Here is a 14,418-nt window from a genome sequence, read left to right on the forward strand (position 1 = left end):
TACAGCCTTAATGTTCACTGAGTCATAGTGATTTTTTTCCAGAGCTGAAGAAAGATAAATAAGATCTGTGTCTCCATCCCAGATTGGTCTGCTTCACCATTAAAATACCTTTTAATATTAATTTAAACTTTCAAATATGTATGTATCTTTATTCTCTTGTTACTCAGCTTATGAAATATTTTTAAAGAATTATTGTGGGTACCATGTCTGCCATGAAACCAGTGGCTCTACCATTTACTAGGTAAAATGTTCTCTTTTACAGGTGCGACTAGCCACTTTAGGATATGTGCCCTTAATTAGTTCCCTGACCTGCTTTTATTGTATCATCATTCAGGCCTTAGTCATCTTTTCTTCAGAGGGTTTGTACATGCTGTGTGTGTTTTTACCTGGCTCTTGGAGCTATTCTCTTTCTTGGTAGGGAGAGCCATACTATACACATCCTAGAAGAGGCAGTGAGGAAGGCTGTGGTTGCCCTTGGTTACAGCTCTCCTGTTGGAGCAGAAAGAGGCTGAGCTTTGAAGCTGGGTAGATTCATGTTTAAATCCAGTCTCCCTCACTTGCTCACTTTTTGATTTTGGACAAATTATCATTTCTGAACCATAGTTTTCTCATTTGTGAAGCATGAAGTTTATTTATCTCATGGATTTCATTCACTGTCAAACATGTACTTCCCTTTCACCATCAATAAATATTTATTGAATGCAATTAAGTGATTGTGTTTGTGGAATTACATATATCAAACTGATCATGATGATTTGTTTTACATGTTGGGTTCCTGTTATGGGCTGAATGTTCATGTCACCCCCCAAAATTTGTATGTTGAAGCTCTAGCTCTCAATGTATTGGTATGTAGATGGGGCCCTTTGAGACATAATTAAGTTTAGGTTAGGTCATGAGAGTAGGACCCTCATGATGGAATTAGCACCCTTGTAGGAAGGCCTTCCATGAGCATGTACCAAGAATGGCCATGTGAGCATGTAGCAAGAAGATGGTCATGTACAAATGAGGAAGAAGACTCTTATTAGATACCAAATCTGCCAGCACCTTGATCTTGGACTTCCCAGCTTCTAGAACAATGAGGAGGGGGGTGGGAAATATATACACACAAACACACACACACACACACACGAATGACCCAATAATTTGTCATAACAACCTGAACAGATTAAAACAGTTTCCTTTCTAGATTTCTTACAAACCGCTTAGAGTAAGAACTATAATTTACATTCTTGTTTAGGATCCCTAGTATTTAGTGTACTGCCTAGAACATGGAACTCAATAAATAAGTGTAGAACACAACCGAGGAGGTAGAATCCATCTTCACATTCTTCTCATCATCTATATCCTCAGTGAAGGCAGAACCCGTGATGGTTTAGACCAATAGGCTAAAAAGACCTAAAATAAAAACCTACAATTTGATCAAAAGATTCATCAGGAAAGCAGTAGGATATAATTTCTGCCATGAGGTTGGGTATGAAACAGTGGATTTAGATTCTAGCTCTGCCATTTATTAGCTCTGTTGGTGAAGGAAAGTTGTTTAACTTGACGATTCAGTTTATTCTCAAATAACCTTGGCAGACTTGTTTTGAGGATTAACACATAATAAAAGAAATGTGAAGGTTTTCCGAATAGTTTTATCACTCTGCACTATTATTTAAATATGTTTACACTGTTTCTCAATTCCTGAAAGAATGACTTTGGAATCACCCTAAGAACTCTCTTTTGAATATCATTCTTTGTTTCAAACGTATTTCCTTGTGGCAGGAAGCGATAAAAACACATGGCACAGACAGCTAGTGACTGAAGAGGAAGTTAATGGTGTTTGTTTTTCCTCTAGAATTAGTAGTTCAAAAATTAAAAATAAAATTGTGGCTTGCCAAGTTTGGAAAAGACACAGATTGCTTTGATTACAGGATTACAATGGACCTAATTTTTTGACATTAATATTTCTTTCATATTTATGAGTTGAAGTGCTTTTTAAATTTAAAGCTTTGAGGTTTTCCATTTTATTTTATAAACTGTAATGAATAAAATATCCAAATACTACTAAATACATGTGGAATTTCTTCTTTACTCTGTGGACTTAGAAACCAAGACAAGGTTTACAGAATAAAGCATTTTGAAGTCAATGACAAGCACAAATGATGCTGTTAGCATTCCATGTCTAGACTGTAATGCCTTTGAGGAGACAATGTTTTAGATGGTTTTCAGCTATAATGGGAAGAAGTAAACACAACCTTTCCCTAGCTCTATACAGAAAAAAATAAATCCAGTTGTGATTGGAAGGTATTGTTTGACTCAAAGCCAGCTCATTTTTCACCTGCACACCCGCAAGTTTGGGTCATTACTAAAGATGGTGAAAATGAGGTGGGATGAAGGGAAGGGGTCTTACAACAGAAGGCATCCAATTAAGAAAATCTACAAAAGTGACAAAGATGCTATTCTAGAAAGTTAGAATAATTTTATCTCAGGGAGCAAATTCTGTAGTTTTGAAGGGAGAATGCAGCTATTATGAAATATCTTTCATTCAATTAAAATCAAGATTTATGTGGTTTGCTGCTGCCGTCTGAGTTCCATTTTGACTTTTGCTTAGTGACTGTCTGGTGGTTTACAAAGATTCAAATATATTTTATTATGAGCTAAGAGAGTTCCTTTGGTAGATGTCTAACTTTTTTTTTTTGGGCAAAATCCCTTGCAGTCACCTCTGCCATGAGGTGTGGCAGTGGTCGTACACCCCGGAAAAATCACTTAAAGACTTTTGAGTGGAAAGGGTCATGGGTATTTATGGTGAAGAGGAAAAGGAGGCAAAAATGTTGCAGGGGTTGTATCATTTCATTCAGGAATTAGCTTTAGAAAGATCATTGAGGAACTAGTATTTAGGAGTGGTAGATATTTTTAGATTGCATCTAAGTAAAATCATGATTTTTCTTTTAATGAGCTGGAAAGAAATCATCTAGTCCTATGTTTTCTGTATGTCATGAACTCTTATTGGGTGATGGAATCAATTTCATAGGTTGAATTTAATCAATGGAATAGAACAGACCATATTATAAGATACCAGGGTACACATGTGTTCTAAGATTCAGTATTAACTTGGGAAAGATTCAGTATTAACTTGGGAAAATGCATTTTGTATAGATAAGTATGTTTCTATATATGTATAAATATACTTTAAAATGAAATACATTTTTGATGTGAGTAGAAGCTGAAGAAGATTGGAAGCTGCTGATGGAATCCTCTCATTTCTTAGATAGGATATTAGAAGAGGCTGGCTTCTGGTTTACTTGAGTGGGTCTCTCTGAGGTGGCTTATGTATCATCAGGTCTGTCTTCTGTTAACATCTTTGTTTTGATCACCTTTGCATCATTTATGTTTCACTCCCGTACTTAAAAATTTCTGTATTTTTGTCACTAGAAAGTGAGCCAGAGATGCTGATTCTGGGGAAATGAATCTCCAAGGAGCCTATAAGCACAATGCTGGGGGTTGGTTGCTATTGGGGATGCCAACTAGACATGAGTAGAAGCTTTCCTGTTTGCTCTATAGACAAAGCCTGTATTCTCTACCAGTTATGCCCCGTGCAAAGTTGGAATAATAATCTAATAAATGTCATCGTTAGATACAGGTCTTATTTATTAGCTTCTACCACATGTGTTAGTTCAACAAGTATTTACTGAGCTGTTTTATACCGTGTAGTTTGCCATCTAAGTACTTCCTCCTATATGTAGCTAATTAAAGTGATCCCTCACTTTGCTTGTGGGATATCCTAGCAGGTGTACTGAAGGACTTGGTGGTTTGGGGTTGTTGGTCAAAGATCCCAGAGATGCAGCTCCATGTCTTGGGATGCAGTGTGCCACGTTGGAATCCCATTATGCTTGGTCTACAAATGTTCCTGAGCCCAGCCTTTCGCATGTTTTGACACCCTGCAGGGATCAAGTCCATGTGGAAGGTTTTACTCTCTCTTGCTTTCATAACACACTGATTTTTACTGAAATTTCTCTCTGTTGTTCTTTATAAAGCATCCATGCTGGGGGATTTTACTTTTTCTTCTAATGTCTTAAGAATCAAGGCAGCAGAGCCCAGGGGGCAGACGGTCTGGATGCTATGTGTGGTTTTGTCATTCCCACACCGGTACTGCCTCTTGCTTGTTGTAGTTCCTACAGGTGATGTTCTGGTTTTTTGCCTCTCTGTCTCATGTTTTTGAAGAGTTTGTACAAAGGGTATTATTTTGTTTAATTTGGTTATTAGTTGGGTATTGGTCATACTAGTCATTGCCCAATGCAGGTGGGGTATCAGGGAGTGGTCCCCAGAGGGCACCATGAGCCTGCTGTCCTGATGGCCATCAGTACGAAGAGGGATACCCAGGAGGGAAGCCAGTGGAGGGCAACATGGAAACAGGGCCCCATTTTGTTGGTAGGTCTAGAAAAGCTGCATTTTTTCTTTTTTTGAGTCTCAAATCTTTTTAATCTTCATTAATTAATTTGAAAGATGACACATGATCATATTTCATCATTTTTACTTGCATTCTTCTTAGTAGCTTTGAACATTTTTCCATGTATTTTTTGGATTTTCTTCCTCTGTTTTGAATTCGTTTGTGCCCATTGCATATGTTTCCTTTAGACTTTATTTTTAATTGATTTCAAGAGCTTTTTGTATATTATTGAAATTGTATTTTATCACAGTTATATATATATATAACATTAAATTGACCATGTTCATCCTTCTAGAATGTACACTTCAGTGTCATTAAGTGCATTCACATTATTATTGCACAACCATTTGCCACTGTGTCTCCAGAACTTTTTCATCATCCCAAAGTAGGGAAAAAAAACAAAACCCAGCCATGATGAGAAGCCACAAAGTTGGTGCAGTGTCTTATTGTACCTGTGGTGCACAGGCCCAAGGACCTTGGCAAGGGGAGTGCTAACCTCTCCTTTCATACAACAGTAGGAAAACTGGTTGAGTGATATAATCCTCTCATTGTTTTTCTGGATCCAAAGCTTCCTTGATTATTGCTACTTCACTTTAAGAGATGTATTCATACATTAAATAAACGGTGAAAAGCTGTCCTCATAGGACCATCTCACTGAGCAAATTCTGTTTTGTTGAGTCTTTATAGTTCTTACACTTTTTATTTAATCTACTGGTGTTTGATGTTTTCTTTGCTTGCCAATGTGGTATTTCCAGCTGTGCATGGAAATTAATTTTCTGTTTGAATAGACAATTCCAGGAAACTATCTATTAAGGTTATAGGAGGCAAAGAGAATGTTGTTTTACAATTTTTTTTTCCCTTGGCATTCTTGGCATTATAAGGGGAGTAAAAAGGTTGATGTTAAGAGTCCATGGTTGGCAGTTTATTTTCTGTTTTTAACTAATATTATATAAGTAAAATAAATTTTGTCATGGATCACAAAGGTGGTCAATAATAGAATGTGTTTGGCACTGAGAACTTATCCTCCATTTAACAAAAGCAGTTCTAAATAGATCTTCCATGAACTCTAAAACCTTTCTTGGGGCAAGAGACCTCTATTTCTATCTGACTCATTCTGTGGAATCTCAAAATCTGAGGTCCATAGAATCCTATCCAAAACCCCAGGGGCCAGGTGTGTTTTGGAGTTGAGGATTTATCAGATTTTTAAAAGGTATATGGAACATAATTCCTGTGTTAATGTCATGTCACTTTTTTTTTTAAGATTTCTATTATTTATGAGAGAGAGAGTGCGCATGAGCAGTGGGGGAAGGGCAGAGGGAGAGGGCAAAGCAGACTCCCCACTGAAGTGGGGCTGATCCCAGGACCCTGAGATCATGACCTGAGCTCAAGCAGATGCTTAACTGACTATGTCATGTCACTTTTAATGGATTTGGGACAGTTCCTCATAATAAAATCATTTAATGTTTATTTCTGCAGTGAAATTCGTGGATAAGAATACTAAATGAGATAAAGATAATAAATAGCTTCCTATTTGTTGAGGCAGGTTTGTGTTGCCAGATGAACTTCGAGTTGCTGTCAAATGAATTATGAAAAATTTTTGTTCTTTATTATCGTGGATAAGGGACAAATAAAATTTTACTTCTATTTTAGGGACTTCCAACTGCTGTGGTTCGAAGTGGTATGGCTCCATGCTCCAGCCATGCCTGCTTCTCCTCTGCTCCACTCAAGATCTGGACTTAGCATTCTCAATATTACAGATATTTTTGTTTCTGGGGCTCTGTTCCTATTATTTAGTGATTCTTTTGCTGTATTTAATCTCTTGTTTTTCAGCAGTTCTATGCCTGGGTTATGATCCTGAATATCTAGTTTGTTTGCCATCATGGTAAATGTCTCCTCTCACCCTTTATGAATATACATGTATATATGTGTGTGTCTCTTTCTATATGTATACATATATATGTATGTGTATACATTTATATGTCTATATGCATGTGTGTGTGTGTGTGTGTGTTCTTCATTGTTTTTATTCTTCTGCACTGGTTATTTTCAGTACTTGAAGTGCCTTTTCCTCTACTCCCATTGAGTTTATCCTGTACCGCATCATTGACTAAGCCAATTTACTTTCTTCTTCTGTTATATTCTCTGTCTTCCCTTAGAGCTTTGTATCTACCTTTGTTCTATATGCAATATGTTGCTCCTTAATTATTACAATAATTATCTCTCTCATCTTAGACTGTAAGGCTTCTGGGTGCAACACCTCTTGGTGTCTACTGCCTTACACAGTACTTTGCACAGCACAGATTCCAAGATTTTTCATCCCCAAATAAACAGAAGATGTGTATTTGGAGGTGATCAGGTGAGAATGGGGACTAGGGAAAAAGGGATGTGCAGTGGAAATAAATTCGTGAGGGGGACCTGGGGAGCTTAGTCAGCTAAGTGTCTGACTCTTGATTTTGGTTCAGGTCATGATCTCGGGGTTGTGAGACCAAGTCTGGTGTCAGACTCTGTGCTGGGGATGGAGCCTGCTTGGGATTCTCTCTGCCCCTCCCTCCAAATTCGTGCTATCTCCCTTTCTCTTTCTCTCTCTCTCTCACTTTCTAAAAAGAAAGATAGAAAGAAATTTGTGAACAAGACAGAGTAATTTAGAGTAGCAATGCTTATGTTTATCTAAAATGAACACAAGGAGTAGAAAACTAAAAGATTTATATAGTTTGGGGAATTAGGAAAACTTCAGGAAGGAGTTGAAGCTGGAGACAAACCTTGGCAGGGGGATGGAATTGAGGTAGGCAAAGAAGAGTGCACAGTGCTTTCCAGAGAAGGTGGGTGCATTGTGGAAGGGATGGGTCTGGATAAGTGGGAAAAGATAGTTAAGTTTTTGGCCAGTTATAATATAAGTTCTAAATTAGGAGAGTGATAGAAGGAACAGGTCAGGAGGGCAAGTAGGGCTGGATTATATAGAACAATATATTGTAAGAAAAATAATTGGATCTATTTAGAGTAAGATGTCTTTGTGAATAGTAATAGAACAGGAATGATATGTTAAAAACAATTCTGAAAATAAACGTGTCCACAGCATATCCAGTGATGTGGAACTGAAGGATGAGGAGGGGGCTGGTTTACATCCTTGTGCTGAAAACCAGAAGGAGGTCATAAAGACCTGAATTAAGATGATGGGAATGAGACTGCGAATTGAGAAAAAGGAGTGTGACGCAAAGGAGTGTGACGTTTGAAAAGTAAAACCGTGATGTGATGGTTAATCTGACATCAATTTGGCTATGCCACTGGGTGCCAAGATAGTTGGTCAAACATTACTCTGGGTGTTTCTGTAAGGGTAACATTTCTGTTACTCTGTTCTGTTCTGAGAGTAACATTTAAATTTGTAGACTGAATGAAGCAGATTGAGCCTCCACAATGTGGGTGGACCTCATCTAATTCATTGAAGACCTGAATAGAACATGGGGCTGACCTCCCTCAAATAAGGGAGAATTCCGCCCTGCAGCCTTTGAACTAGAACCTTTTTTCTTCCTGGTTCTTCTGAAGTCTGCTGACTTTTAGCTTCAAGCTCAGGCACCAGCTCTGCTGATGACGGACTTACCAGCCTCCGTATTGCGTGAGCTGGTTCCTTATAATAAGTCTCTGTTTCTTGGAGAACTCTGACTAATATACGTAGGCTAGGGAGACCGACTGGATCCAGATGCTACAGGTGAGGGAGGAATTAAAGATGATTTAAGATTTGGGGCTGAGAATTCTGGAGGATCATACTAGTAGCAACAGGGGAAGTTGGAACTGGAACAGGCAGTCAATTCTGAGAGAGCCTATGTTCGGTTTTGGTTTTGTTGACTCTGAAGTGGTATGGGAGATTCCAGTGAAATTATCTGAAGCGCTTGTAGTAAGGTAGGTAGCTTGGGTGGGTTGGGCGGATTGTGGCAACTTGGAATCCTGGACAAGTCCGTGAACAGAGGTCACCTGGCAGAACAGAGCCCACAGGGGAGTGAGAGAGAGGAGCAGAGGGTCAGGTGGGAAGTAGGAACCTAGAGAAGATAGAAGAGTCTGTACACAAAAACCTAGTTGGTGACAGAGTTCACTCTTGACATGGGTTTGTCGGTCTCCTGTGTGAGTGTAAGTTCCACGAAGGCAGTGGTTTCCCTGCTCCTATTTCCCCAGTTCTAAATGTTGTGCTTTGGATTTGTGAGATCTCTAGGCGATTACTTCACTTTTATTTTTCACCTTAAATGAAAAATGAAACAGAAATTAGGATTTTTTTGCTCTAATCTTGACTTGGCATTTAAGTAGACATATAGAATCCAGTTTCTCATTTTAATTCCTAGGACTTTGATTTCTTTTTCCAAAAAAAATGAAGGTTGGTTTAAGGACTTTTAGGACTTTTTTTTTTACAGCTGAAAAATTCTGGGAAAAGTATGTACATGTCAAAAAGTTGTTCTAAGCTGCAGAAGTGGCCTTGGGTAAATTCATAAAATAAATTTTATAGCAAGTCTTTCTCATCACTTTTTGGGAAGTTTTTATTAATTTAATATTAATCAGAATATTTTAACATATTAAATAAATTGAATTTTTTATGTAACTTTGTCTAAAAGCATCTTTGAACTGACACATTTCCTCCTAAATATTAAAAGTGTGTTTAAAAATCTCTTTATAGAGGGCCTAATCCTATTTTATATAGCTTTAAATTAACATAGCTATAAAAAAAACAGAAAATGAAAACACACAAGCAGAATTTTTCCTTAAACTCCTAGGCTGTAAAGAAATTTCAGTTTTGTTTTTTTTTTAAGATTTTATTTATTTACTTGACAGAGAGAGATCACAAGTAGGCAGAGAGGCAGGCAGAGAGAGAGAGAGGAGGAAGCAGGCTCCCTGTGGAGCAGAGAGCCCGATGCGGGACTAGATCCCAGGACCCTGAGATCATGACCTGAGTCCAAGGCAGCAGCTTAACCACCTGAGCCACCCAGGCACCCAAGAAATTTCAGTTCTTATGGCATTTTTATTCTATTACACAGTCTTCTAACTTTTAAAATCTTCTCATAGAATCAACTTATTAAATGAGAAGAATCACTGATTACGACCCTGGAGGATTACCACGCCTTACACAGCATTCTACTGCACCTCCTCATATGTTTCTAGATGTGTGCTATAATTTCATAAAATCTCATAATACCTGTTCTTAATCAGTTTTGGGTATTTGATCAATGTGTGATATTTACATTGTAGTTTATATCCTTTAACAATTTTTTGACTGTACAATTTGAAATATAATGAATTTCTAAGAAGTTTAAAAAATATGATCTTTCTATTTAAAAATGTACAGCGTGTATGTTGATATAATATATGTGATACAGAAACTATTGAACAGATGGGGAATAGGTGCCATAAGCTTTAATCCAAAGGCGTTAAAATACTAACATAAGTAAGATGTTTTCTTTATTAAATGGAACTTGTGCCCCCAGGATAAGCATTGTGAGTTAGATATGGTTTGTAATTCTAATTGTCTGCCTTCATCCTTTCTGGTATGTAAGGCCACGCTGTCTGTGGTCATTCTTTCTCAGTGACCATCTCTGTGCAAATTCCATCTGAAGACAAACCATAATCTCACAAAACAAACTGAGGGTTGCTGGGGGAGGGAGGTAGGGAGAGGGTGTTGGGTTATGGACATTGGGGAGGGTATGTGCTATGGTGAGTGCTGTGAAATGTGTAAGCCTGATGATTCACAGACCTATACTTCTAGGGCAAATAATATATTATATGTTAATAAAAATAATTAATAAGAAAAAAATTCCATCTGAAAATAACCTGCCTTTAACTAACAAAGTGCTGATTCTTTTGGTATTTAATGTCTCTTTTGTTTGCTTTGCTCTTCTTAATTGAGGACAGTTAATAGATGTGAATTCTCTCAGGAAATAGACAATGTAACAACAATAAACAGATATGTAATTTTCTGATACAGTTCCTCTACCTACAAAGTAATATCTAGAAATATTGCCTAATTCCAGTATGATACTTGAAAATTATTTATTTTTACTTCCCAGAGATCCCAAATTTCTAGATTTCTTATGAAGGTGAGTAATTTATCCTTGAATTTATTTTACTTTTGTGTATATTTAAATGCAAGTCACTTAGTCATTCTTGTTGGTCAGCTGACATCTTAGTTGTTTGTGTTGTGTATGGGCATGAAGATCTGCTCTTGCTGTTTGCTCTGTGGTCAGGTATAGAAGAGATTAAAAAGTAAAAAATATATATTTGGGAACATAAAAAAGCATTAGCAAAACTTTTGTGACATCTCTGCTCCATTTATAGGTCACACTAATGACTGCTTTGCTTCTCAGTAATTTTCCATTTGTAACATTTTATACCTGGATACACAAATGTAATGCAATTGAACAAGAAAACAATTATCTGTCTGGTGGAAAAAATGTACTTATCTCATTGAAACAATTGACTTGTTTAAAAATACACAGAAGTTCTGCTCAGACTGCGGTTACCTGTAATTTGTAGAGAATTTCCAGGAAGAATTAAAATCCTCTGATATAATGGGATCAGCTATTGAATCCATTGGTTGTGAAGGATAAATTTCCATTCAGAATTTCCCTGCCATGTAAACCTCTATTTGGAATCATTTTGGTTTTGAGAGCTTTTTTCAGTGATCTCTGAGTTTTGGCTGGATCCCTGGAAAACTGCATGCAAAGGCTGTATCTTCCAGTGAAAGCTTCATGTTGACTTGTGGGTTCTGTGTCAGTGGAACGTTTCAGCACTTTCTGGCCTGGCTCAAATGTTTCTTGGCATTTTCTGAGGAGTTTGGCCCATACCATCTATACGATCACACTGGATTCTGGATAAACTCTTAAAGCCATCATTCATCTGCAAGCTAATTTTGGATTTTATTGGGTTTTGGAAGTGGACTAATACCATTAGGCAATTGAGGATTCAATATTTTGAATAATATTTCCAAGGACATACCTACTTTAAAAATAATACAAGAGAAGACTACTTTTCCCTTAGTACAGTACTAACTCTTCTTGTATCTGATCTTCTCAAAGAGGTCAATGTCCTGTTTTAATTTCTTAGTATATTATTTTCTCTCTTCACCAGTTTCTGAAGTTACTGTAGATCAACATTTTCTTCTTTCTGAAAGAGAGGTTTCTCTGGCTCTGGGTTGACTTCAGTCTTAGGATGTGGGACTGATGTGGGTTTTCATTTTTCACATTGAAAGTACTGCCAAAGCTAGTTAATTTTAGTTGTAACATCACAGAATGTTGGTGCCCATAGGTGCCATGAAGATGGCCTTGTCCGGTCCTCTCATTTTACACTCAGGAGCTGGGCCCAGTTACTTAGTTGGCACAGGAAGCTTTGGCTGGAACTTATGACCACTTTATAGCAGAGCTGGTCTATGGGACCATTTCTCTGCCCCAAGTAATGCTTAGGATCTGCCCCTGTTCCTGTCTCAGATTTTGTATCTTTAGGTAGTTTTCCTTAATGCTTTTAAAATAAGTCCATACTTCCTGTGAATTTGGAAGACCAGCCAAATAAATAAATAAATAAATAGATAGATAGATAAAATAAAATAAAATTTTGTTTTACATTTGGTTGGGATTTCAAAGTGTTATATACTATGCCGTTTGCTTCACATTTGGAACCATCAAGAAATAAACGTAGGATAGAGAAAGGGGACAAAATTACTGCCTTCTTACGAATAATGCTGGACTTTGGACCATATGTTGGACTCAAGGCTGCAGCTGGCTTCCCGAGCCTCCCACAGCTCTGTACGGAACTTAGACACCCAGTCACAGATGGAGAAGTGTGGAGCGCAGGTCCCTGTCCTACCCCTATGCAGGACCACTCTCAGGAAGGGCCATCCGGGGCTGCACCTCTGAGAGACCGCACTGGAAGCCAAGGCCTGCCACCAGGGTTCTTTCCGAGGACTCTGGCCAATGAGAGCAGCCCTCCATTGATACATAGGAAGCCCCTCTTTTCAAGTAGGTCACTTTCTGGTGTCATTGTCTTGTCTTCTTTTTTTCTTGCCTTTCCATTCCTGCCTCCCGTTCTGATACCAGTGTTGTTTACATTTTTCCTTCTGCATCATGAGTCATGCCCCCCGTTATTCTCCTGAATAGAGTTGAAAAAGCAAGGGTAGTGAATTCAGCCTAGGAAAATGACCATTTTCATTTGAGTAAAATAAATGGGAATTAAGCAGGGCTGGTGAGAGTGCTTTAAACATATGCTCAGAATATTCTCAATAACGGGAAATGAAGAACTCTTCTCTGTCATCACCAGGGTATTCTTCTGATATTTTTAAGAGAAAGCTGGGGGAAGACTTTCACCTGTCAATTTGCTGTCTTTGCTTAAGCTCTGCAGCATGCACCATTATATTTTAATAAATTCATTCCCATGTATCTATAGGCAGAGTCAAATGATCTTATTTTGTTTTGCTTTTGTCTTCTTCCAGGTCTGAATTGAGTAAAATTTCAAGTCACAGATCTGTCTTGGCATTTTTAGTTGAGTTTTAGTTTTATGTAGGTTAAGTAGCTACTAGATTTCATGACTCCCCCTCCCCCAGATATTTGTTAAGTGATCATCTCTTCTTTACCTTATACATTAACAGTTTAAGTAGTTACCTGCGGCAGCCTAGAGAACCTGTAACAGTATCCTTCCTATTAAGGGATTTTTTTCCTTTAGGATTTCTTGCCTTGTAAAACATGTTGCACCTGTGTGTAGACACTGACTCCATTCAGAGGTCAATTAAATGTAATCAAACATGGTAATGTTCTGGACACTTGCAGATTCCCCCCCAGTATGATGCCCACTTGGCTTTAGCTTCCTTTCAGTGGGTTGGAGGGCATTTAGATAAAAAGGTACTGAATGGCAGAGTGGATTTCAGATTTTAAGTTTTATGATGTTAAGATTTAAGATGTTTCGGTGCCTTCTTGGCATTGAAACCATCACCTGTAAAATTAATTGTTTCTGAAGAAGTGGTCGAACAGACATTGTGTGAATCACCCACTCAGTGGGCCTGGCAAGTTTCTGTTACAGTGAGAACTGAGAAGTTTAGACACAGGGAGTAGGACCGAGATAGTCATGGTGCACATTGGGAGGCATTGGGCCAGAGGAGTCTCACAGTGGAGACCAAAGGACCTGACTTGAAACTCAGTTCCACCAACTGACTTTCACAATGTCTCTGCTGCAGTTTGTTCATCTGCACAATGGGCATACTAATTAATGCTGTCGCCTTCAAAAATCTGGTGAGAATTAAGTGAAATAAATACCTGGAAGGCACTTTAGAGCAGTGTCTGAAACATCATATGTGCTTTATATTATCTTAGCTGTTGAATGGTCTTCACATTCCTAATTGGGCTAGTGGATCAGTGTTTACCTGTATTTTTAAGAGTTTTTCTTAGAACACTGTTTTTTAGGAAAACTGGACTACAAAGATCTTCTGTGAGGTAGTTGGGTATTTTCAAGGAATGCAGAATAATCTACTACCCAGGGGGCATAAAATACCCCAGGGAGAAAAATTTTCTAATACAGTGTGTATATGATGTGTTATATGGACATGTCATGTAAAAAATAGAGAAGGAAGAGTTTTGGGGGAACCTAAAAGTTTTACTGTAGTTTATATAATAATTAACTTGGCTACATCAATATCAGGAAAATAATTAGAATAACAGATTATGTTGAGTGCCTAAAGAAATATGTTTGACAACTTTTAATTTTCTTTCCTCCTACACACCACTTCCTAGTTTGTTTCTGGCACACCAGATGTGTCTCAACACAGTGGCTGATCCTGGTAGAGTTGTGTGAACACCCGTGGCATAACAAATTTTCTCATTTTTATTCCATTTAATGAAACTGAAATGAGAAGGAGCACTGTATGTTGCAAATGATGCTATACAGATTTAAGGTGTAGCTTGCCCTTTCTCCAGACCTCTGCATCAGTGTCTCCTTTTTCTTTTTCAGTGTTCCTTTTTAAAGCTAATATTAAA

At 37.8% G+C, this 14,418-nt stretch overlaps 1 protein-coding gene and 1 non-coding gene across 14 annotated transcripts in view; one reads left to right on the forward strand and one right to left on the reverse strand.

Moving 5' to 3' along the window:
- Positions 1-14,418, forward strand: part of HDAC9 (histone deacetylase 9) — a 940,182-nt gene that overhangs the window by 93,314 nt on the left and 832,450 nt on the right. The gene's annotated exons all lie outside the window — the stretch shown is intronic.
- LOC131831046 (U6atac minor spliceosomal RNA) lies at positions 4,821-4,944 on the reverse strand. Its single transcript, XR_009353561.1, has one exon. It is a non-coding gene; the product is annotated as a U6atac minor spliceosomal RNA (small nuclear RNA).

The sequence above is a fragment of the Mustela lutreola genome, chromosome 4, assembly GCF_030435805.1.
Source record: "Mustela lutreola isolate mMusLut2 chromosome 4, mMusLut2.pri, whole genome shotgun sequence".
In the NCBI taxonomy this organism is placed as follows: Eukaryota; Metazoa; Chordata; class Mammalia; order Carnivora; family Mustelidae; genus Mustela; species Mustela lutreola.